This window comes from Globicephala melas, chromosome 5 (assembly GCF_963455315.2).
Source record: "Globicephala melas chromosome 5, mGloMel1.2, whole genome shotgun sequence".
Taxonomy (NCBI): domain Eukaryota; kingdom Metazoa; phylum Chordata; class Mammalia; order Artiodactyla; family Delphinidae; genus Globicephala; species Globicephala melas.
In genome coordinates, this window is record NC_083318.1 from 79708880 (window position 1) to 79735093 (window position 26214).

A 26214-nucleotide genomic window follows, 5' to 3' on the forward strand; every position below is an offset into this window, starting at 1 on the left:
GACTAAAATTGAGTTCTCCTTGTTAATCACTTGAGGGGTGTGTGTGTGAGTGTGTGTGTCTGTGTGTTTAATTTATTGCATAGAGTAGAACTCAGTATGCAATAAAAAATATTCTGGTGATCATAAGGCCTTTAAAAGTCACTGGCTCTAAAGTAAATGGTTATGGTTAACACTTTTGCCTGTATGGTGAATAAACTTTGATTGGTATTAATACAACTTATAAATATATACTCATGAACTGGTCTTTAAACCTGCTTTCCCTTTCCAAACTGTACAGATATGCAAAGGGTTTCTTACTTGGAAAAATGGAGTACATTACTGAGTAAGTATTGAGCTGCCAATGATGTAGCCAAAAAATACAAACAGTTTTACTTACTGAGGTCTCTCCTGAGGATATTAAAGACCACAATTTTCTGCCTTCTAATTCTGGATTTCTGAAATAAAAATAAGACATCTTTGGAATGAAGGAAGCTTATAATCTATCCATAAGGCTATTGCCAGAAAATAAAGCCTATTTAATTTCACTTAACATTCAGAGTGGTATTTCTTTATAAGAACTATAGTCATATTGAAATTATATGGCAATGTTTTGTTGAGTTTGAGTCCTGTAGGGAGAGCTCATTCCACTGTACATTCGTCTAATTGAATATTTTCCACTGACAGTCAAACTAAGATTGTATAATTTGGCCAACAGCCAGATGTAAACTTTGAAGTGTTGTAAGTATCCTGTTCAGGGTACTCCAAGACTGCAGTAAATTTGTGAAGCCAAGACTGACTGACATGGGCTCAGGAAATCCATTGTTGAACCTTAGTGATTTGTATTAACTTTTCCTCTATTCTCAAGACATGAGCGACGTGACTCTAGACAAAGCTGTATTCTATATCAGGTGATTATCATTAGAGGTACATTCCAATAATTAAAGGCAAGTATATTCCTGAACTACAAAAACATACTTGTATATACACACATCACGCATTCATACTCATGTACACATGAATGACGGAGCATTACATATGGTGATGCTCAAATATGTATATATTTATATATAGTACGTAATTCATCATATTTTTCTCAAATATACATTATACACTCACATACATATACAAGTCTGTAAATGCATAGATAATTCTGGAAAAATACATTAGAAATTATTATGTGGAAAATACTCTGGGAAGTATGAGTGGGCAGTTGGGGATTTATTAGAGAAATCTTTATTTTTCACGATATGCTTCTTTGAATTGTTAATTTTATTTTAAGCAGTATTTACAATTTTATAATTTTTAAACTAATTATAAATATTTATGAACAGGATTAAAGAAAAGATGTTATTAATCTTGATTTTAGATAAATACACTATTAATTTTCTATAAAAATCAAGAAAAATTAATTCCTAAGAGAAATTTTTGTCATATTTACAGATATAAACCTACTGAAACAACATTTAGTCTGTTTTTCTTATGTTGTATATACATACTTAATGCAGATTTAACTTTTATATAAAACTTTTTTTTCACATTTATAGGATATTTAACCCAGAGAGCACAGACTAACAAATATTTAGACATACTGATGTATGTCCTACTCTCAGCAATTTAGCCATATTTTCTAACAGTGAATTGGTTACTCTTGATCAACACTGGAAACTTCATCTCCTTGCAGAGAAGTCACAAATGAATTAAAGAGAACTAGTAGTGTCTCCAAGATAAAACAAATTTAAGTAATCTGAAAACTGTTACCATAAGAAATTGACACAAGAGGGGGATATATATGGCAATAATTGGGTTACAAACGGCAAATTCAAGGTATCTCAAATACTTTAGTAAAATACCCTCATAGGTAGAGAGCAGATGGAAGTCAAAAGAGCGTGCCTTGATTTCATGGAATATGGTCTTGCTTTAAGAGATTAGTGAGGGACATAAAAATATTTTCCTTCAGATAATCTATGAAGAGAGTGTCCAAAGTGTAGTAGCAAAAAACAAAGAGAGTAATATCCCACGAAGACAAGAAACCAGGCTCCATGACAATTCTTCATAGCAAGATTATATCCCACCAAATCAAAACCTAGAAACACACTCCTTTGGTAATATTCAGAATCTGTCAGTCCAGTGGTCAACTCTGTGATTAGGACATTATTTCCAACTAACAAGACCTCAGATCGATGCGCTTTTTTTCCCCAGAGAATTCCAATATACCATTCCTCCTCCCTCCCAGTTTCCATTATTATTAACATGCATTAGTTTGGCACATTTGCTACAATTGATTAGCAAACATTGATACATTATTATTAGCTAAAATCCATAGTCTACATTAGGATTCAGTCTTTGTGTCCTATTTAGGTTGCATTTTGACAAATGCATGATATCATTTATCCACCATTATAGTATCATACAAAATAGTTTCAAGTAAGTGGTTGACAGATGCATTATTCATCCTTCCTGCCTTTTGTGGAGAAACTGAGTTACAAGTTACAGATGATGTAGCATTACTTTCTCCCATCCAACATTGCTGGTGTTTTCCTTACCCTTTCTGCTTTTCTGGAACCTCTTGAATGAAATAACATCTGCTGGATATACGTGGACCTCTGCTTGCTCCACAGACCACCCCCCTGCATCCTGACACTACAATTATACTTGAAATGGGGGTAAATCTGCTCCTAGAAGTATTCATGGAAAGAAATGTGAAAACTTCTAATATTGCCTTTGGCTTTGTGAGCTTAGATGCATTCATCTATACTCACTGAAACCATAAAGGTAAGTCTTAACTGTGGAGATCTTAAATCAACAGTGTAGAGTTTAGATCCAAAAACTGTTGGGAGGGGAAACAAAATTAAAAAATAGCACAAACTAAGTCTCTCACGTCAATCTTAAATAAAAGGAGTTCGGGGTTTACAGTCCTTGAGAAAAGTGAGCCTGATGATATTATTTATTTATCATTTAATAAAAATATATGTGATAATCACATATTTTAGCATAAGCCAAGTTCTTTAGTACATGAGATTTCTGTTGAAGTTATAGACCATTTTTAAAACTGTTTTGAATGATTACCATGTAAATTCAGTTATTAAATTATTCTGTAATAGTTTTCAATAGGTAGTATAATGTTATATATTAATGGTAATATCTTGATATCCTAAAATTAACACATTATTATAACTTAAGTTTTTGTATATTTCTAACCTCTACTTTGAAATTTATCACAGGTTGATGTCAGAGAATTCATTCAATAAATATTGATGACCTATTTATCCTTAGGTTCTACATTTAAAATCTGCTAAGCAAGTAATGATGGCCTATATTTGGAAATCAAAAGTTTCTAAATACCAGAAAATCAGAAAAATATTAATCTGTTCATACCTTATTTCTTACAATATAATGACTCAATAATAGGTAAACACGGGGGAAAAAAACCTATAAAATTGAGAAAAGAGGTATGGTAGGCAGAGCACTGTCCCCCCACCCCAAGGATATCACAAAGTCCTAATACCTTGAACCTATGAACATATTACCTTACATGTCAAGAAGGACTTTTCAGCAGTGATTGTTAAGGTCCTTGAAAAAAGGAGAGCATCCTGGATTACCCAAGTAGGCCCAATAATCACAAGAGTTCTTATAACAGGGAGGCAAGAGGGTCAGAGTTTTAGAAAAGGAGATATGAGGATGGAATCAGAGGTCAGAGTGATGCTGTCATGAGCCAATGAATGTAGATGGCTTCCAGAAGCTGGACAAGACAAGGAATATATTTTCCTCTAAAGCCTCCGGGAGAACTCACCTCTGCAGGCACCTTAATTTTAGCCCATAAGACTCATTTCAGATTCTGACTACTGAACTGTAAGCTAATAGAGTTACAGGTATACCTCATTTTACAGTACTTCAATTTATTGCACTTTGCAGATATTCTGTTTTATACAAATTGTAGGTTTGTGGCAACCCTGCATTGAGCAAGTCTGTCAGCCCCATTTCTCCAACAGCATTTGCTCACTTTGTTCTCTGTGTCACATTTTGGTAATTCTTACTATATTTCAAACCCTCCACCAGCAGAAAGATTGTAACTCGCTGAAGGCTCAGAAGATGGTTAGCATTATTTAGTAACGAAGTATTTTTTAATTAAGGTATCTATGGTTTTTTTTAGACTTAATGCTATTACATACTCAATAGACTACAGTATAGTGAGTATGTATACAGTATACATAACTTTCATATTCACTGGGAAATCAAAAAATTCCTGTAACTCACTTTATTTCGATATTCTGGAAGTGAACCCACAATATTTCTGAGGTATGCCTGTATGATATTTTAAGCCACTAAATTTATGGTAATTTGTTACAGCAGTAATAGAAAATGAATACAAAAAATAACATCGGCCAGTTACTTGCTTGTTTCTTCTCAGAGCTATGGTATGCTCTACTCTATCTCCAGCTCTTTTTCCTCTGGCTTCTAGGAAATGTAGCCAACTGAAGGATGGTTGGGTGACTGGAGGATGGGAGGCAGGGAGGCCAAATTATGGCCTTCTTTGATTCAGAAGAGCTCCTTCTGAGCTGTGCCCCCTCTGTGATGCCAGCTCCTGCAGGATAGCTCTCCCCTGTTTATTTAAAACTAGAAGTAATCATTCATTTATCCCAGAGATATCAATATCTTAAGAGCATATGTATTAAGATATTTATAGATTTCTTTCAGTACTAGTTTACTAGCTGTCTTATATGTTGAAAAAATGCAACTTGTTAAAACCTGCACACTTTGTTCAAAATATTCTCTTAAATATGTCCCAGGCTCCCGCAATCTGCTACCCACACCAGATCTTTCATTATCCCAAACTCAGATTTTTATGCTAATGTTGAATTTTTATAACTTGTTACTGTTTCTCACCTTATGTTTTTAGCTTGAAATTCCCCAAAACTGCCTTTCCTAGTTGGATCTGAGCTTTCATAAGACAGCAATCCCATTTCCTTCTTCTTTAATGCCACCTTTTAACAGTCTTGACACTTTCAGGCTTCCAGTCCACTGAACATCATTTCCACCTTTCATTCTGGGTGCTCCATCAAGGCAATTGGTCTTAAAAGCTATGACACATGCAATTTTTAAAAAGTATAAAGATATTTTTATATTGTACATGCTGTTAATGAAAGTCTAGAGCAACACAACCTTCGATCTCAGATAATTAAGAAAACGTGATGAAAATGTGCCACTAAATATTTCTTGATGTTTTCATAGATAGCTATTAAATAGAAATTTAATAGACAGTTTAATAGAAAATAATTAAGAACAACAAAAATAAGAGGGCGATAAGTCTGCAGATGTCAATGAGTTGTCCAAGTCCTACATTTTTCAAGGCAGCTTGCTTGCCCTGTTTCTTTGTAATACTAAAAAAATTCCTTAGAGTTATCAATTTTTGAGTAAATTTTAATTCTAAACTTTTTCATAAATCCTTAAAAATGAAACATTCACCTACCATATGAAAAAATGTGTACCAAAAAAGTAATATTATTTTATTTTTCTACTTACAAATGACTATTAGACTTCTCAGATATGACTTACAATTCTATAATATCTTCCTAATATGCATTACTCACAGACTACATACATCATCAACACCCTCTCTACTTCCTCTCAAAGTGAACTGGGATTTCAAGGTAATAAACTTCCACAATTTTTTTCCTGCATAAGCCTATATGAATGTATCACTTGCAGGCAAAAAGAAAAGTAACATTAAGCTATGTTCAATTTGAGGACAATTAGAATAAAACATCCGAACAAAGAGTACTGCACAATTTGCATAGTGCTTTTGGAAAAGCAGCAAGATGTCCAAGTATGATTGAGATTGGCCCCTAAATCCAAAATTACATCAACTCCAGGAGTTATGGTTACTTTCATTAGAAAGGTGAAAGTTGCCTGCTCAGTCAGATTACTTTCAGCAATATGCCAGCACTTGTTGGCCATATGTTTCAAGTTGTAAGATGTCCTGTTAGAGTTATGGATACAGTTTTGCAGTCAGGAAAATGAAAGATTTCTCTTCCTTTAAGACATTAACTTTATTCCACTTTGTTCTAATACTGTGTGCAGACAATGTGAATGACGTAGTAGTCCCCTGTTTTCTCAATGAGTATAATTCAAGACAAACCTACTGCTACATCCTCAGATGGCTTCTGTCTGAACTTTTGAATTCCAGCTTACTCTCAGTCTTGTCTTCTACCAGTATTGTCTCACTTATGCTGTTCTTTGATTCATTTCTTACTCATTTAGTAATAATGAATTATTATTTATTCAATAATAAAACATTATTTATTATTACTGCATGCCAAAGAAAAATATTAATCTGTTCATCTAGTCACTTGAGAGTTACTGCACAAGCAAATATCAAGAATAAACTTAAATAGACAACCAAAAAACACAATTAGTGACCATTTTCATATAGAATACTTCCCACTAATAATGAAATTTTTAAATATACAGATATTTTAATACCGTAACTTGCATTTATATATTAATCCATAAGAGGACTCTTTCTTTCTACCCTAAATGCTGGAATTTTTTGTTTAATTCAAATGTACCTGATACTTTAGCTTAAATTTTTAGGTATTCCTAACAATTCATCCTCAGACACACACTTAAGGATTGCTTGACCCGAGGATCATGACAGTTCCCCAGTCTTTCTATTCTACTTAAGCGTCTTCTCTTGTACTTTGCTGCAAATTTTGCTTCTTTAGTGCATATCAATTAACACATAAATTTTTGTTGATTTTTACTAGACCCTAATACAAAGTTGAATCTCCTTTTTCCCTCCATCTTTCATGAGGTATAATTAACAAATAAATTGTATATTTAAAGTGTACAACTTGATGCTTTGAGATAAATATTTTTTATTTTCTATAAGAAATATTCTATCTCCTTTTCTTAAATCATTTCTTCATATCTGTAGGTATTTGTTTTATCCACTTAAAATCATGAACAGCCGGAGAGCACAACCATGCATTGCTTTTCTTCTCAGAATCCCATGTTTTAGAAAATATTTAATTAATGGAGTATAAATATGGTGAAAAACTGCCTTTGGCAGGAATATTGAGTCATTGTGGAGCTTCATTTATTCAGCAATTACTGAGCACTTGATATGTGTCAGGCATGTTGGAGACATGGTACATGTGGCAGAGAAGATGTCCTGCCCTCCCAGAGCTTACACTCACTCTTACGTTCTAGTTGTAGAAGACAGGCAATGAATAGTGAATCACACAGAATCATGATGCAAAGAACAGTTCAGATAATAATTTGAAGAACAAAAACAAGGTATTATGATAGAAACGGAATGAGGCTGGGGGACTATGTTAGTCTGAGGATGAAAGTAGGCCTCCCTGAGAAGATGACATCTAAGCTGAAACTTAAATAAAATGCCAGCTATGCAGAGTTTTTGCAGATTAGAATCCAGATAGCAGGAAAGCTAACATAAAGAACCTAAGGCAGAATTAGCAGCGGTTTTAAAACGATAATCAGATGCAAAATCAATATAAAGAAATCTGTTTTGTTTCTAGACACTAATAACAAACTATCAGAAAGAGAAATTAAGAAAACAATCCCATTTACAATTATACCAAAAGAATAAGAACCTAGGAAAAACTTTAACCAAGGAGTTTAAAGACCTGTAAACTGAAAATTGTAAGATGTTGATGAAAGAAATTGAAGAAGACACAAATAACTGGAAAGCTATTCCATGCTTATGAATTGGAAGACTTAATATTGTTAAGATGTACATACTATCCAAAGCAGTATATGTGTTCAATGAAATTTCTATCAAAATTTCAACAGGATTTTCCACAGAAATAGAAAAAACAATTCTAAAATTGGTATGGAACCACAAAGGACTTCAAATAACCAAAGCAATCTTGAGAAAGAAGAACAAAGCTAGAGTCATCATTCTCCTTTATTTAAAAATATAGTGTATTACAAAGTTATAGTAATCAAAAGAGTAAGTTATATGCATAAAAACAGATACATAGATCAATGGAACAAAATAGAGAGCCCAATAAAAAACCCACACATATGTGGTCAATTAATTTATGACAAAGGAGCCAAGAATATGCAATGGGGAAAGGACAATTTCTTCAATAAATAGTGTTGGGAGAACTGGACAGCCACATGCAAAAGTATGAAACTGGACCACTGTCTTATATTATACACAAAAATTAACTCTAAATGGATTGAAGACTTGAATGTAAGACCTGAAATCATAAAACTCTTAGAATAAAACATAAGCCGTATGCTTCCTGATACCAGTCTTGGTGATAGTTCGTGGATTGATAGCAAAAGCAAAAATAATAAGTGGGACTACATCAAACTAAAAAGATTCTCCACAGCAAAGGAAACCATCCCTAAAATGCAAAGACAACCTACCGAATGGGAGAAAATATTTGCAAATCATATATCTGATAAGGGTTAATATCCAAAATATATAAATAACTTATTCTACTCAAAAGTAAAAAACAAGAACAAAACAATCGATTAAAAAATGGGCAGAGGATCGAATAGACATTTTTCTAAAGAAGACATATGCTAACATGCACATGAAAAGGTGCTCAACATCACTAGTCATCAGGAAAATGCAAATCAAAACCACAATGAGATATCACTTCCCACCTGTTAGGATAGCTATTATCAAAAAGACAAAAAATAAAAAGTGTTGGCAAAAATGTGAAGAAAAGGGAACCCTTGTGCACTGTTCATGGGAATGTAAATTGGTGCAGCCACTATGGAAAACAGTTCGGCAGTTCTCAAAAAATTAAAATAGAACTACCATATGATCTAGCAATTCCATTCTTGGTATTTATCTGAAGAAAATGAACACACTCCTTCGAAAAGATATATGAACATGGAATATTATTCAACCATAAAAAGAAGGAAATTTTGCCATTTTTCACAACATGAATGGATCTTGAGGCTATTATGCTAAGTAAAATAAGTCAGAAGGAGAAGGACAAATACTATATGATCTCACTTATATGTGGAATATTTTTTTACTGAGCTCATAGATATAGACAACAGATTGGTGGTTGTCAGAGGCAGGGTGTGGAGGGTGGGAGAAATGGATGAAGGGGGTCAAACCGTACACATTTCCAGTTATAAGACCATTAAGTTCTGGGGATGTAATTACAGCATGGTGACTATAGTTAATAATACTATATTGCATATTTGAAAGTTGCTAAGAGAATAGCTCTTTAGAAGTGCTCATTACAAGAAAAAAAATTTGTTACTATATATGATGACAGGCGTTAACTAGACTTACTGTGGTGATCATTTTACAATTTATACAAATATCAAATCATTATCTTGAAACTAATATATTATCTGAAACTAATATAAAGTTAGATATCAATTATATCTCAATTAATTAATTGATTGATTCGTTAATTAAAACAGTTACCAGGCAGCTATTTCTACAGCATAGGAGGCAAGGGAAGGGAGGCACAACAATAAGACTGGAGGGATAAGTAGGTACAGTTCCTTTTAGGGTTGCAGCCTATGGTAAAAGTGTTGGGTTTATTCTACATGCAATAAGAAGCCTTTAATAAAGCAAGGTGATCTTTTAAAAAGATCTGGAGAATGAAAGATATCCTGGCAAGACTGAAACGATAAGGTCAATGAGGAGGTTATTATAACAGTAAAAAAGTTCAGTTACAATAGAGATTGAAAAAAAATGGAGGAGTGCAAATTTATTTCGCTGCAACACTTTTCCAAACTCTTTAAATCCTTAGCACTTGACTATATTACTCTCCACCTTGGAAGAGTTCATTGATTAACATACCACTAATCCTGCCAAATCCCAAATGAACACTTTTTGGTTGGTTTATATATCTATTGTTGTGTGTTTTTCAACAAAACAAAGACTAGAATATTTCTGTTATATTCCTTGCATGCGTTTTAAACCTGCAATACCCTACTTTCCTTTGGTGAATGTATTTTTTCTTTCTATATAGCTACACTGAATCAGTTAAATGATAGCAAATCATAGGTGAATCGCAACTGGAAAGAGATATCCTACTTGGTCTCAGCCTTCAAAGGTGGAACTGTTACCATATCTATCCATATTTTAAAGCTATGTTCAAGACTATATTCTGCCTATTTTTATTTATACATTCGTGTATTTTATAAATAAACTGTCAGAATCCTGACTATGCCTGTTAAACTAATGTAGTTATTATTTTAAAGGGTCTTTTATATAGAAATTACTTTGTTAGAAATTTGTGTTCTTGTAGGAATTTCCTGGTGGTCCAGTGGTTAGGACTTTGAGCTTTCACTGCTGGGGAGTCCAGGTTCAATCCCTCATCTGGGAACTAAGATCCTGCAAGCTGCAGGGCAAAAAAATATTGTGTTCTTGGAAGGAAATGGGTCTCGATGCAAGATGGGAAAAAAAGGCTTTTTTAATCCAGTACTCAAGCTGAAGATTGGTTTAACATAGTGACATCATTCTGTCTTCAAAACACAGGAATAGTAATTTATGGTTTTGAGAAAAAGGAAAATGATTTGTTCATATACAAACATATATACGATGCCATGCATAAACCAGAAATTTTTTTAAGATGTTTTCTCAATTAACAGCTTAAATTTCTTGTGAGGTTAGTTTTTTCTTTTCATTTCTATTCTTTTTTTTTTAATTGGAGTATAGTTGCTTTACAATGTTGTGTTCGTTTCTGCTGTACAATGAAGGGAATCAGCTATACGTATACATATATCCCCCCCTCTTGGACCTCCCTCCCACCACCCCCAATCCCACTCTAGGCCATCACAGAGCACCAAGCTGAGCTCCCTGTGCTATACAGCCGGTTCCCACTAGCTAGCTATTTTACACATGGTAGTGTATATATGTCAATCCTAATCTCACAATTCATCCCATCCCCCCCTTCTCCCAATGTCCACATGTCTGTTCTCTATGTCTACATCTCTATTCCTGCCCTGAAAATAGGTCCATCTGTACCATTTTTCTAGATTCCACATATATACATTAACATATATTTGTTTTTCTCTTTCTGACTTACTTCACTCTGTATGATAGACTCTAAGTCCATCCACTTCTCTGCAAATGACCCAATTTCATTCCTTTTTATGGCTGAGTAATATTCCATGGTATGTATGTACCATATCTTCTTTATCCATTCATCTGTCGATGGACATTTATTTTCTTAAGGCAGATTAGATAATCAAGTATTCAACCTTGAAACTAGTATGAAGTTTTCAACTTTCATTTAAATCTTCCAGTCTCATCTGATAAGATGGTGGAAGGAGGCAACCTTGGTATAATGCATTAAAGCCAAGACACAACCCCCCAACATTTATAGTGATGACTAAAGCAGAGTAAGTTTCACATTCTTGTTAGAGGAGTGAAACTGAGTAGAGTGGTATATTTGGGAACCAGGGCCAAACTAAGAGGAAGGGCCTTTGTAGTGAAGGAAAATGTGACTGGATTTAGTTACAAAGCTATAATGAGGGCCAGGAGTCTAGGTGGAAGTCAGTTCTAAGGAGCGGTAATAAGTTATATCGCAAGATTTCCGTGGCCTCTTCCCTACTACTGCAACAAAGAAGTCATTGCAGCTAAAATTTGAACAAGATTGAAGCATATTCAGCCCTCTCTGAGGCCAATCATCACCTTATTTTATCTGACAAATACTCAGAACCCAAATCCTCCCCTCCAGCCCACCTCACTGACAGATGGGGAGAAGAGATATTCCCCATTCTTAGGTTCAACAGTTACATGCAGATCTGGAGGAAAGGTGGACAGCAGTAACTACACAGAACTGCTTTCCAATGTGGCATGTACATCAAGTTCAGAGCTGACATCTGCCTTTGTCTCTGCCCTGAATTTTAATAAACAAACATAACTAAGGGGTTTGTTCATTCACCATGGTTAGTACTGTATGCTAACTCTTTTGAAAGAAAATTATAAGAGAGAGGAAAAGTTGCTGGAATAGAATAGTTTTACTGATATGCCTTATTTAGAAAGGATTTTGAAATATGGCTGTGACTTGATTCTGCTTTTAGAAAATTCATATTCCTAAAGTAAAGGAAGGAGAAACAAATGCTCCAACAATTTTTCTTTTTCTCTGGTTGCAGTTGGTAGGAAAGGACTCTTATAAACTACTGCAAATTAGTTGCTTCCATAATGGTGACTAAAGTTCGTCGTGTTTTATAGCAAAAACAAAAAAAAAAGTTCATAAAAATTATAAACTGAATACTTACTCATGGTACTGATAAAATACAGTATAAATGTGTATTTAATGTTAAGTAAACATTCTTTCTTTCCTATTCCCTTCGCGAGACTGTATTCACATAACCCAAATAGTAGTCATTAATAACACTTCCAAGTGTTTGTTAAAATTTGCTATGCATATACATCATATATAGGGGTATTCTTTTTATTTAAAGAATGAAATTTAAAACAATTTTTTTTTTGCGGTACGCGGGCCTCTCACCTCTGTGGCCTCTCCCGTCGCGGAGCACAGGCTCCGGACGCGCAGGCTCAGCGGCCATGGCTCACGGGCCCAGCCGCTCCGCGGCACGTGGGATCCTCCCGGACCGGGGCACGAACCCGTGTCCCCTGCATCGGCAGGCGGACTCCCAACCACTGCGCCACCAGGGAAGCCCTAAAACAATATTTTAAACTTGCTTTTTTAAAATAACATTTAGAAACATAAATGCTTCTACACTTCTATTAAACTAAATTACCAAATAAAAGGCTGCATTTATTTAGGGCTGTATCAAAAAGCAATGTTAGAAACTCACAGATGTAACTGAAACACAGGTCTTTTCAATATTTCAGACTGCTTATGAAGTTTTTAAGTTAGTAAATAAGTTGAAGGGAAATGAAGAAATTTGAACTTTTAGCTCAGAAAATATCAAAGAAAATATAAAAATCTAACTCCTCACCCCAAATATGTTTATATATTGGTAAATGTGGAAATAAGTATCAATATGGATTTTTTAAGAGGCATACTATTTTTACTGGGGTTGAAAAATAGTTAAATAGAGATACTGGTTAAATGAAGTGAGGAAAAGCTAATGACTCCATTGGTTAGATTCTCTTAGTTCAAAAGTTACTCTAGAAATTTAAGTGTTTTGACAGGAGCATAAACTCAGCATCCTGCAGCTGGAACATAGTCCCAGGAGCAAAATTTACACGCAGAATTTCTGGCTCACCATCAAGAAAACTTTTATACAAATAAATCAAAAAAATTAGTGCTGGAAGGGACAACAGAATTCCCAAAAGAGATAGAGTCTACTCCCCTATATCGAGACATTCCATACCTTCCAAAAGAATTTACCTTCCTTGCTTTTAAAAATCACCAGTGTTGGTAATTCTCCAATATCTTTGTGTAACGCAGCCCTTAGCCTCACATCCTTATGTTTAAAATCATATGGTTTTCTGGAAGTCTAATTGCAAACTATTTCAGCTATAATTCAGTCAATTCATCTTCTGTTAATGAAAGAGAACTGAACACAACCTCACAGTTCATTTAGTCTAAGAAGATTATTAGCATGTGTCAGTCTGCAATATTCCCTGGAGAATTTTTTTCCAGTTTTCTGTAATGCACCTAAAATTTGAGCAATACTTTGTAAAAGCATCAGCATTATTTGCATATACTGTGCACAGCTGGATGAAAACACAGTTTTCATCGCTTCTCTAGTATTCCTTTACAAGGCAGGAAGCTGAAAAGAATATATAAAATGAGAGATCTCATCCTTGCCCGAGACTATTTACTTTGTGGTGAGGAAGAGGTAAAAGCCATTTTGAAATGTTTGCTGCTGCCTCACAAGAAACAGGTTGAAATAAAATAAAAGATCAGAACAGCTTTCATTCTGAATGGTATCTGGATCTGTTGGTCCCAAAACAAAAATCCTACACAAGGTCCTTCAAGAGAGGCCAAACAAACCCCAGGAGGAAAAAGACACAGTGGGATAAATGTATGTTCTGCTAAAGGAAATACGTTGAATAACGAAGTTGTAAGCGAGATAGAGCTGAGGAGAAAACATAAAGTATTCACGGGTTGATTTCAGGGAATTCAAAGAAATGAACTTTTATGTGAAGTTGTAAATGAACCATATGAAGGACCAGGGAGATGGTGAAAATGATCAAAGACCGAAAAAAAAAAATGTACATAGGATATTAACCTTGCAGAAACAGCCTGTTTGATTTAGGGAACACACGAAAACGATCCAGAAAGTAAAGACACAAAATAAAATGGGGAATACAAAGGGCATTGAGATAGATGATAAAAGGTTTTACAGATAAATAAAGCAGCAATAACCTTATGAGAGACACTGTTGCCTCTTGAGAAACGAAAGGGCAACTGGGTAATGGAACAAGGAGATAGGATGGGATGTGTTTATCCCCCTTTTCGCCATCAGAAAGCAGAAGAAAACATGTTGAAAACAGACTTATTTCTTCTAAAGGTAAAGAGACATTGAAAAAAATGAAAATTGAGAGTAGCTCAAATATATGTTAAAAAATTCTTAAGCCAGTTAAACTAGAAATCTGAAGAGACTGCTAGTAATGAAAAAAGAAATAAAATTTGCATGTACTGACTAATACAGGAAAATAAAATGTACAGTTAAAGTTTGTGTTTATATAGCCTAATGATTCTTTTCTTGCTGGTAAACAGAGTAATATTTTAGGTACAGTATGAGATGGTTTGTCAGTCAAACAGAATAAAATTTCCTTTCTATTTACAAGAAATGGAAATGAAAAAAATTGATGAAAACATGTTGTATAGATACATCATTTTTTGAAGTTTCTTCATGATATTTTACTCCAAGTTTAATATGGCTCTAACTTCTTGCACCCCTAGCAATGGTACAATCTTGTAACAATGTGGAAAAATTAAATTATCAATGTAAATCATTCAGAGACATCACAGAGAAATGCTTACCAAATATCTTTAACTGCTTGCTAAACATTATTACTATTATACCAAATTATTCAGAAAATTTCTTTAAAATACCTGAATGCTTTCTGTTCTTTATTGTTCCTCTTTAAAGCCACTACAAATAAAAGTAAAGGTAGTCAATATTGTACGTCAGTATGGCAAGTTATATAAAAACATATTCACTTTTATTCATTGTGCTTTGTTTCTGTCAAAGGCACGCAGATGACCAGAAAGCACTTAGGCAGTTAAATCTGAATAGCAATTGCAAGTCAGAATATGTAGGTTATATGCACGCTCTCTAGTCCATATCTCCATATCCCATAGTTTTCTGTATGGCATCACATTTTCCTTCTCGTTTTAGAGGAATTGTCTGTATTAAATCCAGTGCTCTGCACAACTCTTACTTGATTCAGGTCATTGAACCCAGACATGTAAGGTTGTCTCTATTACTCTTAATTCACCAGAAGCAAGAAAATACAAAGAAGTTTAGAAGTTTTAAAGTTCTCATCACTTTTTCAGATCAAAAATAATTGATTACCTCATTATCACATAAGTCCAGGAAAGATTTATTACATGATATTCTGATATTTTAAATGTGTGACGTCAGTAGCCTTTTCTTTATGACAGCATGAGAGTACTGCAGATACATATCAGAGTTAACAGAAAACTTGGGAAAATAACTTCAATGTATTCAGAGAATCACCTCAAATATCTATAAAACATTATCTGAAGGAGTGGCTTTTCTTTAATGGTAAATTTTACAGGCTTTAGGGAAAATGCTTCTCAATTGCAGCATCATTGTAATAGAAATGCAGATATCAGGATATCAGTTCTTTCATCTCTCGGCCACGAATAATTTCATTAATACTCAGAAGTGTTACATTCAAAGAGAAGACCTCTGTTGACCATTCAATCTTTATCTCCCATCAGTAAGCGCTCTACTAAACTAATACGATTTAAACAATCCGCACAGAAGCACAGTGTTGATTTTAAATTGATTCAACTGTATAATGCATACATTACCATCAAAGCAAATATTCCAGAATGGGTAGGCTGATATAATGCAATATTCTGTTGATATAATTAACAATATAAACAATTTACCCTATAATGTCTTGCCATGCAGCTAGTAGATTCTGAAGATATAAACTGCTCATCCTCTGTGGTGAACAATAAGCATCTGATTTCTGTCAAATATAGCATTAATTACTACGCCAAAATGACACATAGCACTGATTCTTTAGTAAGCTTTATTTGTCTATTAGCTTACTATCAGGAATATAAATGGTTGAGGAAGCTGTTTCTCTTGCAGTGAATGATGTCATTCAGATTTCTCTGATTTTACTTTGTTTTTTAATCAACAAGTTTAACTCTAGCTTATAAATCACATGTCAGAAATGAATTGGGTTGTAGGGTATCTTATTCTAATGTTTTTCTAGCCTCAATCAATTTAAGAAGATGTAACGTAAGGCTGGCCTTGTCAAATTACTTAACACTTAGGGAAAGGAATAAAAAACCAGGGATTTCTGCTAAAACTAGATTTTTTTGCCATAAGCAAAACATTTAATATCATAGTGAAGTGGAAAATACAATCATGTCTCTTATTATGTCACTGAAAATTAATCACATCAGAAATAATGCCATTAATCAGGGGAAAAAGGCAATAGAAATTATTTTATTTTCACATCAAATTTTGTCCTCTTTCACTAATATCTAGATTACCCATACTTTATAAAGATATATTTTAAACTAAATATACTGCCAATTTTACATCACTCCTACCTTTGGATTGATTCACCCTCAAGGAAGCAAGACAAAAATGTTACCCACAGTAATTTTTTAAAGCCCAGGCATCTTTGCCGTGTGAAGCAAATCTATGGTTCAAAATATAGAATCTGCCCAACTGATGGGCTCCATGGGGTATGAGCCATGTTCACCAGCTATTCTGTGAAGAGTCCAAATAATTACGGATTGAACAGAAGCATGAATTTTAATTCTATAAGACAAATTCAAAACAATTCCTGTGCTACTTGTAAAATTAAAATTGTTCTTGAATGGGAACACCCTTCACTGCCTTTGACATTCTAAAGGCTAAGTTCGCCATTTTGCATACCACGTTCATGTATAAAATTGATGCATAGAAAAGACCAGATCTGCTCTTAATACCAGGGAGGCAATTATCTGGGAAACTATGGTTAGATACACAGATAAAGATAAGATAAAGGTAGAACACACCTAGGCAGTTCAGAAAATAAATACTGAATAAATAAACAGCATACAAAATTTGTTTTAAGTTAAATCCATAGAAAGTGTATGGCGGCAGTAATTTTTTTTTTTCCAAAGCTTTGTAGTTAAAAGTATTCATTTAACCTAAGTCCAACTTTCAAATGCCAAACACAGAGAGTGACATTGTTTCCAGATGTAGCTTTTAGCAGATCATGTCTTTAGCAATTAAGTGCAGTCAGATCTGAAAACACTAGTAATTGAAGTAGTATAGAACACGATTTATTGCCGAACAATTCCAGACACAAGGAAAAAATTGGAATTAAAGTGCTTCAAACATCAGACTCCATGTTCTTGGAAGTTGCTTTTATGCCTTTGAGTAACAACATTCATTTTGTTTTAATACACACACATACACACATGCACAGCATATACAATAAATAAATAATAAAATTAGTTGACTTGAAGAGATGGGGAAGTTCCTGGAAACATATCATCCCCTCCAGGGTATCCATTGTTTCAGTGTTACTTTGTTTTGTTCTGTTGTACATGTATATATTATATTATCTAGTGCAGTAATTGCACTTATAATGAAAACTCCTTAGATGTCCACTTTACCCCTACCTACTTAGTTCAAAGGACAGACAGTTTGACTCCAAACCTGAACATTAGCTCTTAGCTCTCAGCTCTGATGTGCTCAAAATAGTTTATGTGCATGTATAAACTGAACCATCAGAAATAGGACCTCAATCCATTAAAACGTCAGAAGATCAAGTTCACAGTGAGGCAATAGCTAAATTTCCAAGCCCACAGCCTGAATCATTATCAGAGTCTCAGGATTATTTAGGTGAGTTGATTTACTAACATGGCAGCCAACAAGATTTGTGTTCCTGGAGGTTGATTTATAGACTGAATTCATCGTGTCCCACAAACTGTAAATAATATCTACCTAGAAACAAAATTTCAAAAAGGCCGTTTTTAAATATCAAAAAACATACAAAGTTTTCAAATGTATTACTCTGTTACACAGTGGATGTTAGAGCCCTAGGCAAGATCTGCTTTAACACATTCTCACAAGAAGGACTAAAATAATGAAAATATATATTTCTATTCTTAATAACTGTCATTTCTCACTTTGATGCTTTTTTAAAACACAACAGACCACAATAGAAAAAAAAATCATACTTTTTTACTTTATCAGCCTCTTAATCATTGCTACTTTTTAAAGAACCAAACACTAATATCTATGAACTTCTGGGAAATCTAGTTTATCAAAGGTCATTGTATCATTGCTACTAATAGATGTAATGATTCCACTCCAATCAGGCAGATGTCTATATTCAAAATTTTTCATCTTCAAAATCACATAAAAAGGTTAAATTTTAATTTTTGCTTGGTATCCTTGGATAGGAAGATATTCCAAGAGTATTACGGACCAATCATATGCATTGTTTTAAATGATAAATTTCTATGTGAACATTCTTATATTTGTCTCATATATAAAACACAAAGAAGGTTAATTCTTACTAGTCAACAGAGTAGCCATTGCCTATATGACTTAAACATTGTAGGCAAAATGTATATGAGGGGGATAACAAAAAGTTATCTATTAGAAGACATTCATCAAAGCCATTAAGGAATTAAAGTATTCATTTAGCAAAGCCTTAATTAAAAATGAAACTTAGCACTGGTTTTTGGCAAGAAGTGGGTAGAAGAAACATTATTTACTAATTTTCCTAGCACATTTTTATTTTTCATCCAATAGCATTCCTGCCTTTCTAGGGTCAATCAATTTTGTGTAATTTGCCCTTGCAAATGAGAACATGACCTAAAACCCAGGGAACAGAAGTACCCCTTGGGAAGGTTATCTATTCGAAATGGGCATATAACTAGTGCAGGTTAATCAAAATTCTCCTTGGGCAAATCAACCTGAGATATTCAAGAAAGTATTTTATTTCTCATGGGATTACCAACCTGGCAGGTGTAAGTCCTGGGAAATCAGAGAATCTCTATCCCATCATTGAAATTAAGCATGTCCAATAGATGAAAAGGAAAATGGAACACTGATGGATGTTGTTTGAGTCCCTGGATCCAAGCATACCAGATTCAAATGAACCCTTGGCTTATCTCATTACATAAACAATTAACGTCTTTTTTTTTTTTTTTTGCTAATTAGAATTGGGTTGATTTTGTTTGTAACTAAAGCAATTTTTGACTTATACTATTATTAGTATGTCATCTAGACATTAGGGCTGTAATTTAATTGGGCTGTCCAAAATTCCTTTTTAATTATGGCTTGCTATTTTTTAAATCTATGGGAGCTTCTCTGGTGTGTTTTTGTTTAGAATACATCACAAGACAGAAGGAATTCACAAATTCATTCATTCAGTAATAATTATTGATAGTTAACTATGAGTCAAGTGAACTATATCAACATGGTCTCCATTCGTAACAAGTTTACATTACAGTGAGGAAGATAGATAAAAACAAAAGCAAGTAAACAAGAAAATTATTATTTTGGAATATTTATAATTTAATATTATAATATATATTTACATAATTTATTTTTATATATAAAATATCTAAGAAGCTACTGAATATGACTAAGGATCATAATATGAATTTTTAAAAGATAAAACTTTTTTCTTCCTCAATATTTCTATAATTAGGATTATAATTGCCAAAATCATCTTTAGAATAAACAAAGAGTAATTAATTTGGCCTAAATTAATTAATTAATTAATTTGCTTCACTATAGAATCATGCTGCAAAAGCTTGATAGTAACTTTTAAATTGAATCACACATATTATGATTAATTGGTTGATTCTTATTACAGATAAATTCATAAAACTGAAGCTGAAATAAATTATGTTTTCAGACACTGCAAAGTAAGCTTTTAGGTTTCAATGATGTTGGGTGAAGGCATCACCCAACATATAATGAGCTGGTTGGTCCCCAGTTTTTAAAGTGCAGCAAAAGATAGCCAGAATGAATTTTCAAGATTTCTTGTTCATTTTCCCCTTAAAATGAAACTGATGTATGGTAGTCAGTGCTTGACTATTGTTAAGTTTACCCCCAAAAATGTTGATGAATGAATGAATGAATAATTTTTACTCTTAAAAAAGACTTATAGAGAACTATGTTTCACTTAGGAAGGTATTTGATGTCATTGCTAATTTACTTTTACTGCAGTCTAAATTCTCAGAAAGTCTACTGAGATATTCCAGTCAAATATGTGGTATATTTCACACAAACATGTTTATGTTATGCTTTCTGGTGAGTGAAATTTATTATTATTTAACTCCTATTATACATCCTCCAAAAACTTCACCATACTTGAGATCTGATAAAGCATGACTATTGAGGATACTAAGATAGGACATCTATTCCTGAGCCTGATTCCCGTAGACATGAGAGAGAAAAGGCTTTCTGACATGCACCCTTAGTACAAGACAATGTCAGAATAAGTTTCTAAGGCAGATTGGATGTTGCCATAAACACCAACATAAAACCCACAGTGCTTTAAAACATTATAACAGCACACTGTATATTGTTTTTCATTTCATGCTCCTTAAACATTGGACTCATTTCCTGAGTCAATCTTCTTTACTCCTCAATATGCCTTTGGCAGATAGTTTCCTCCGTGCTATTTACAAGCTTAATTTCCTTGCTTGTCTTTAGGATTCTTCATTTTTTCTTTGGTTTCCTTTGATTTTTTTTTAATTAAAAAAATGTAAAATCAATATATTTGAACTTGTGTAACAATACGTCTTAAATATCTTGGTTATAAATAGACACCTAAGATAATTTATGAATATATTTTAATCTAGAAATACATTAATAGGGTACATTTTTAGGCAACTACATAGTATAAATGCCTAAATACGTACCCTATTAATGTAATGTAAGTATATATCAATACATTTTGCCTAACTCATCTTTCTCATCACACTCACTGGCAAAGTTTACTTTAAATTTCTTATGCAAAATCCATTTTCTTACTTTCTTATTGTCAAAGTAAGCATTAATTATGTATGCTATGTAACTAATTCTAAATCCCACCTATGCCTGTTGTTCTATAGCAGTACCACCCCTGAGAACGTCGGCAAATAGTGTTGGGTCCACAGGAAAAGGCTGGATGCTGCAGTATGAAAGAGAAATGTGTGATGACTGTCACTTTAAAGCCAAGATGAGACCTAGAGACTTTCCCAGGGTAGGTGCTCAATAAGTTTATTATTATTCATTACTACACCTGTATTTTATGTTTTCAAATACTGTGACATTACGATGTGTGTTTCCCAAAAAATCCTTATTTGTTATTTCATATAGTTTTTGAAAATTTTCTGAAACTTCAAGGCAGATAATCTGTTTAGATTGTCTTGATTTCCTCTATTAATTTTCCTTGAGTGCAGAGACAATATCATAGCCAAAGACATATCTCCTAATCACTTGATCAGTTACCAATTACATGGTAATTGAAAAATCAAGTAAAGAAATTTAATTGAGAACACTAACACATAGAGAAATTAGTTTTGTCCCAAGTTGCACTGCTAAAAAAAAACCACACACACACAAGAAAGGTGGTGAAGGTGATTCTAGAAGTGCCGACACCAAACCTTTCTCTCAGCTAGAATATATTTCCAAGATAAGTTATTTATCTGTGGGGTGGGGGAGGGGAGTGCTGGGGAAGGAGATGGAGAGCTGGAGCTCAGTGCCTACCATCTGAAAAAATACATATCTCTAATGTCAAAATTCAAGCAATGCTAAAGACTGTGTTATCAGCTTACAAAGTTCAAAGCAGAATGCTTTTTGTGCTGTTGTGTTATTTCCTGCTGAAATAAGAGTACCTCACCAAGTAAATAACTATTTGTTTAGGGATTTGCTTTTAATTGATCAGTCAGCCCCCAGACTTGTTGACCATGGATCTGTCTCTAATTGTAAGGCAGTCTTTGACTCTTCACTAGATTGAATCACTGCAGCTGTATTTACGTATCCACTGTTCTCCTTGCTGCCTCCTCTTTCTAATCAATTGTTAAATTGATTAGAAAGTTGAGACACTAAAGAGTTACTCTTTCCATCATTTTTTGAAAACACAGCCATCATAGGAGCAGTAGAGAATATACTATTCTATAACATGTCTATTCTATTCACATTGTGACTTCTCATTCACAGAAAATAAAGCTATTTACTCTTTTCTCTTGGTCAAAGTATACCTTCAAATGTTATTGGCTGAAACGTGAAATTGACATTTTTAAGGATCAGAAATATAGTTCAATTTAATATATTTATATAATGCCTGCTGATTCAATACTGAGTCACTTCATATGTATCATACTGTAATGGCTAAGAGCATAGAATCTGAACCTAGACTGCCTGGCTTTAAAGTCCTGTTCCCTTACCTGGGGACTTTGAGCAAATTACTTAACAGATTTTCTATGTATCAGTTTCTTCAGTTTTAAAATGAGAATATTAATGGCCCTTACTTCATAGAATTATTTTAGATATAAAATGAGTTAACATTTATAAAGCAATTAGAACAGGGTCTAATTTTTAAAAAAGGGTCGGGGAGAGAGGTACTAACCCCATTTTATTGATACTCATTCATTATCAAATCTGTATTGAAACTTTACATTCTGGATGGCTACTGAAAGGATTTTACAGAACAGTGGAGCAGTCAGGGTATGTGTTTTTAAAATAATTAATATTATGAAAAATGAGAAAGAAGCAAAGAAAAAGAAGTAGTCTGAATGGCAATTCAGAAAAGATGCATCTTTTTTTAAATGACAAGCACTGAATTTAGGACCTTTCTGTTATTACAATCACCAGAATATCTGACTATTTATATTTAGCACAATCTAAATGGTTATTAAAACAATGCAGACATTTGAGAAAAACTGAGCCTCCTGGGAAAGGCCATTTTAGTAAACCATCTCTTACCTGAGGGTAGGGTCAATGATTAGGAGAAATGGTCTGGTGACATCCAAATTGTGCTGCTACAGCGTTAGTTTTCTATCCATTCTGTTTTCTGAAAAGAAAGTAATGAATTTAAGATCTGCTGGAAAGAAAAAAGATAAGAATGCTAAACTACTAGCCACAGCAGCTGTATATGACATTGTTTAAAAGCAGGGATTCTAAAGTTTGATTCCCTGGGTTCAAGACTTAGTTTTGACATTCTCATGCTCTGTGACTTTGAGCAAGAAACTTTACTTCTTTGTGTAATATTTCTCCAACTGTTAAATGAGAAGAGGGCTCTTTGTGTTTGGTTGCAAACGGTACAGTACATGATCTAAAAGAGGTGTTTCATAAATGATAAATAAACAATATAGCTTTGTTACTAAGAGCCTCTGAAATAAGGTTGACTAGATTTGAATCCTGGCTCCAGGATATGAAAGTTTACAAATATTACTTAATCACCCTATAACTATCAATCAAAAGGATATTTACAAAATCTACATATTTTAACACACTGTTGTAAGGATAGAGCGAAAATTTTTATTTAATTTACCCTAAAGGGATCATTCTGCTCTAATTCATCAAACTATAAAAATGATCCCATATTTAGTAGCTTAAAACAACAATAGGGGCTTCCCTGGTGGCGCAGTGGTTGAGAGTCCGCCTGCCGATGCAGGGGACGCGGGTTCGTGTCCCGGTCCAGGAGGATCCCGCGTGCCGCAGAGCGGCTGGGCCTGTGAGCCATGGCCGCTGAGCCTGCGCGTCCAGAGCCTGTGCTCCGCAACGGGAGAGGCCACAGCAGTGAGAGGCCCACATACCAAAAAAAAAAAAAAAAAAAAAACAACAACAACAATAGGCAAGCTTCTGAAAGTCCACGTAGGATTGGAAATACTGCTTAGATTATTTCTTGGAAACTATAATTTACCACCGTCTGTTCTCTGGTCATAATAATTCATATCCCTCTTATGAGTCTAGTCTTATCCCATCATGGCCTTTGTTTCAGGACTGAGGCCCAGGATCTTCTAAATCAGTTCCAATTATAGATTAAGCTCCTCAGGAGCAATTTATCTAGTATAACTTTTAGAGAACAATCCTGTAGACCTGAAGAGCTGTAAACTAAAAGGACAAGCTCTCTGACCCACACAATCCCAACATACCATGGTTAGACAAGCAATAGATCCTTCATTTTAAAGGGAGAAAAATCTAAGGCATTAAGAAATCACAGGTCCATAGAAATTCTAAATCCCAGTTGGACACAGGTTGACAGGAATGATTCTCCCTATCTCTTGGCTTTGCTTTCTGGGCTTTTGACAGTTTCCTCTAAAGTATTCTTCATTTGCCATAAAAAAAAAAAATTGTTGGTGTTAGCAGATGAATGATTCTTTCAGCCTGTTTTCTACCTACAGAAGTTGGAGGATCCAAAGGTCTCTTTTTATTTGACACTACCCCTGTGTTTTTTAGTCCAAGCTGGCAGTGTTTCCACTGATATTATATCATAAATCTTGAAATAAGGCTTTGTGTATTGTGGGTTTTAGATCAAGGTATTTTAGGGCAATATCCCTTATAGTCTTAGGAGGCTTATTTTTTAAGAGAGGATCTATGAGATACTAAAAGGAATTTTGTCTAATCAAAGTACTACCTTAAATCCTCCTGAACTCTTTTTTTTTTTTTTGCGGTACGCAGGCCTCTCACTGTTGTGGCCTCTCCCGTTGCGGAGCACAGGCTCTGGACGTGCAGGCTCAGCGGCCATGGCTCACGACTCATGGGCTCAGCCGCTCCGCGGCATGTGGGATCTTCTCAGACCGGAGCACGAACCCATGTCCCCTGCATCAGCGGGCGGACTCTCAACCACAGTGCCACCAGGGAAGCCCCAATCCTCCTGAGCTCTTAACAAGGGGATATATAGTTACATCCTTGTCCTCTTCTACAACCATGTTTTTATGACAATACACTGATACAATCTTTGCCTGAAAGCCATTTCTTAAATTTAGTATTGTTCCCAACTGGAGAGGTTGGGAATGGGGAACAAATTTATTTTCAAACCCAACAAATACTTGCTCATTTGTATTAACTAGTTCCTTCTTAGCTAATAGTTTTCCTCTTGAATTTTATAATAGTCCGTAAGAAAAACCAAGAATGACCTTCATCACTCTGCCTGAATCTCCTTAACTAGGTCATCAGTTCATTAGTTATATTTTGTATTTTCCACATTACTACAGGCAATTGTGAAACTTTCTACCACTACACAAGTTTTCTCTAGTCTCCAGCTTCAAATAACATCTTCCTTTCCTTTAAGGTATTATCAACAGCCAACTCACATGCCAACAGTCTTTTGCCTTTTGTTCTTCCAGCTTGTGCCTACACCACAGTCCTAGATTCACATGACTAAGTTTGAGGCTTCCTTACATACTTCTGGTTAAAAATAGATAGATAGATAGACGATAGATAAAGATAGATATCTATAGATATATATTCTGCTACTCCATTAACCATGATTTATTTTCTGTATTTTTATGCTTTAACATATGGGGTCTTGCTGTCCCTGGAAGGACGGTCCCTCCCAGAGCTAGTCAATTCCTAGAGATAGTAAACAACTCATCCCTGAGTGTGCCTTTCAAATGAAAATACAACAATCTGGAGCTCACACAACTAAGAACAGCACTCTGCCCCACAGCCCATCACATTTATTCAAACTAGCCAACCTTAAGCCCACTTACTTCATCCATTCCCTCCTATGGAAGCACAATAGTCTCTTGTCCACACTTCCCCCTAACAGATCCTGGTGCTTCCCCGTGTGGCCTTCTGTGGCATGGCATGCCACCTCCTCTTGGGAACTGTGCATATAACAATTTTTTCAATGGCAGTCCTCTTTTGATCTTTTGGACTGGCCATACCAAAATACTAGTAAAACATATTTAAAAAACAGTTACATAACAAATTATACCAAATAGTAGTAGCTTAAAATAACATATTAACTTGGCTCACCAAACTGAATTTGGCAGGGCCCACTAGTTTAGCTTATAAATTAGTAGAAGCAGCAGTTCTGGAAAAGCATGTGGGGTCAGAAGAATGAGGAAGACATTTCTGAGAAATAAAATCACCCACATGGGTCACAATTTGAGTAAAAACCTGAACTAAAGT

General features: G+C 34.4%; 1 long non-coding RNA gene across 1 annotated transcript in view; it reads right to left on the reverse strand.

Moving 5' to 3' along the window:
- LOC132597315 (uncharacterized) overlaps window positions 1-23148 on the reverse strand; it is an 86768-nt gene extending 63620 nt beyond the window's left edge. Inside the window, exons 1-2 of the long non-coding RNA XR_009563860.1 lie at window positions 23059-23148; window positions 377-434 (exon numbers count right to left, since the gene is read on the reverse strand). This is a non-coding gene — a long non-coding RNA (uncharacterized lncRNA). The remainder of the gene's footprint in view (window positions 1-376; window positions 435-23058) is intronic.
- Between the last annotated feature and the right edge of the window lie 3066 nt (window positions 23149-26214).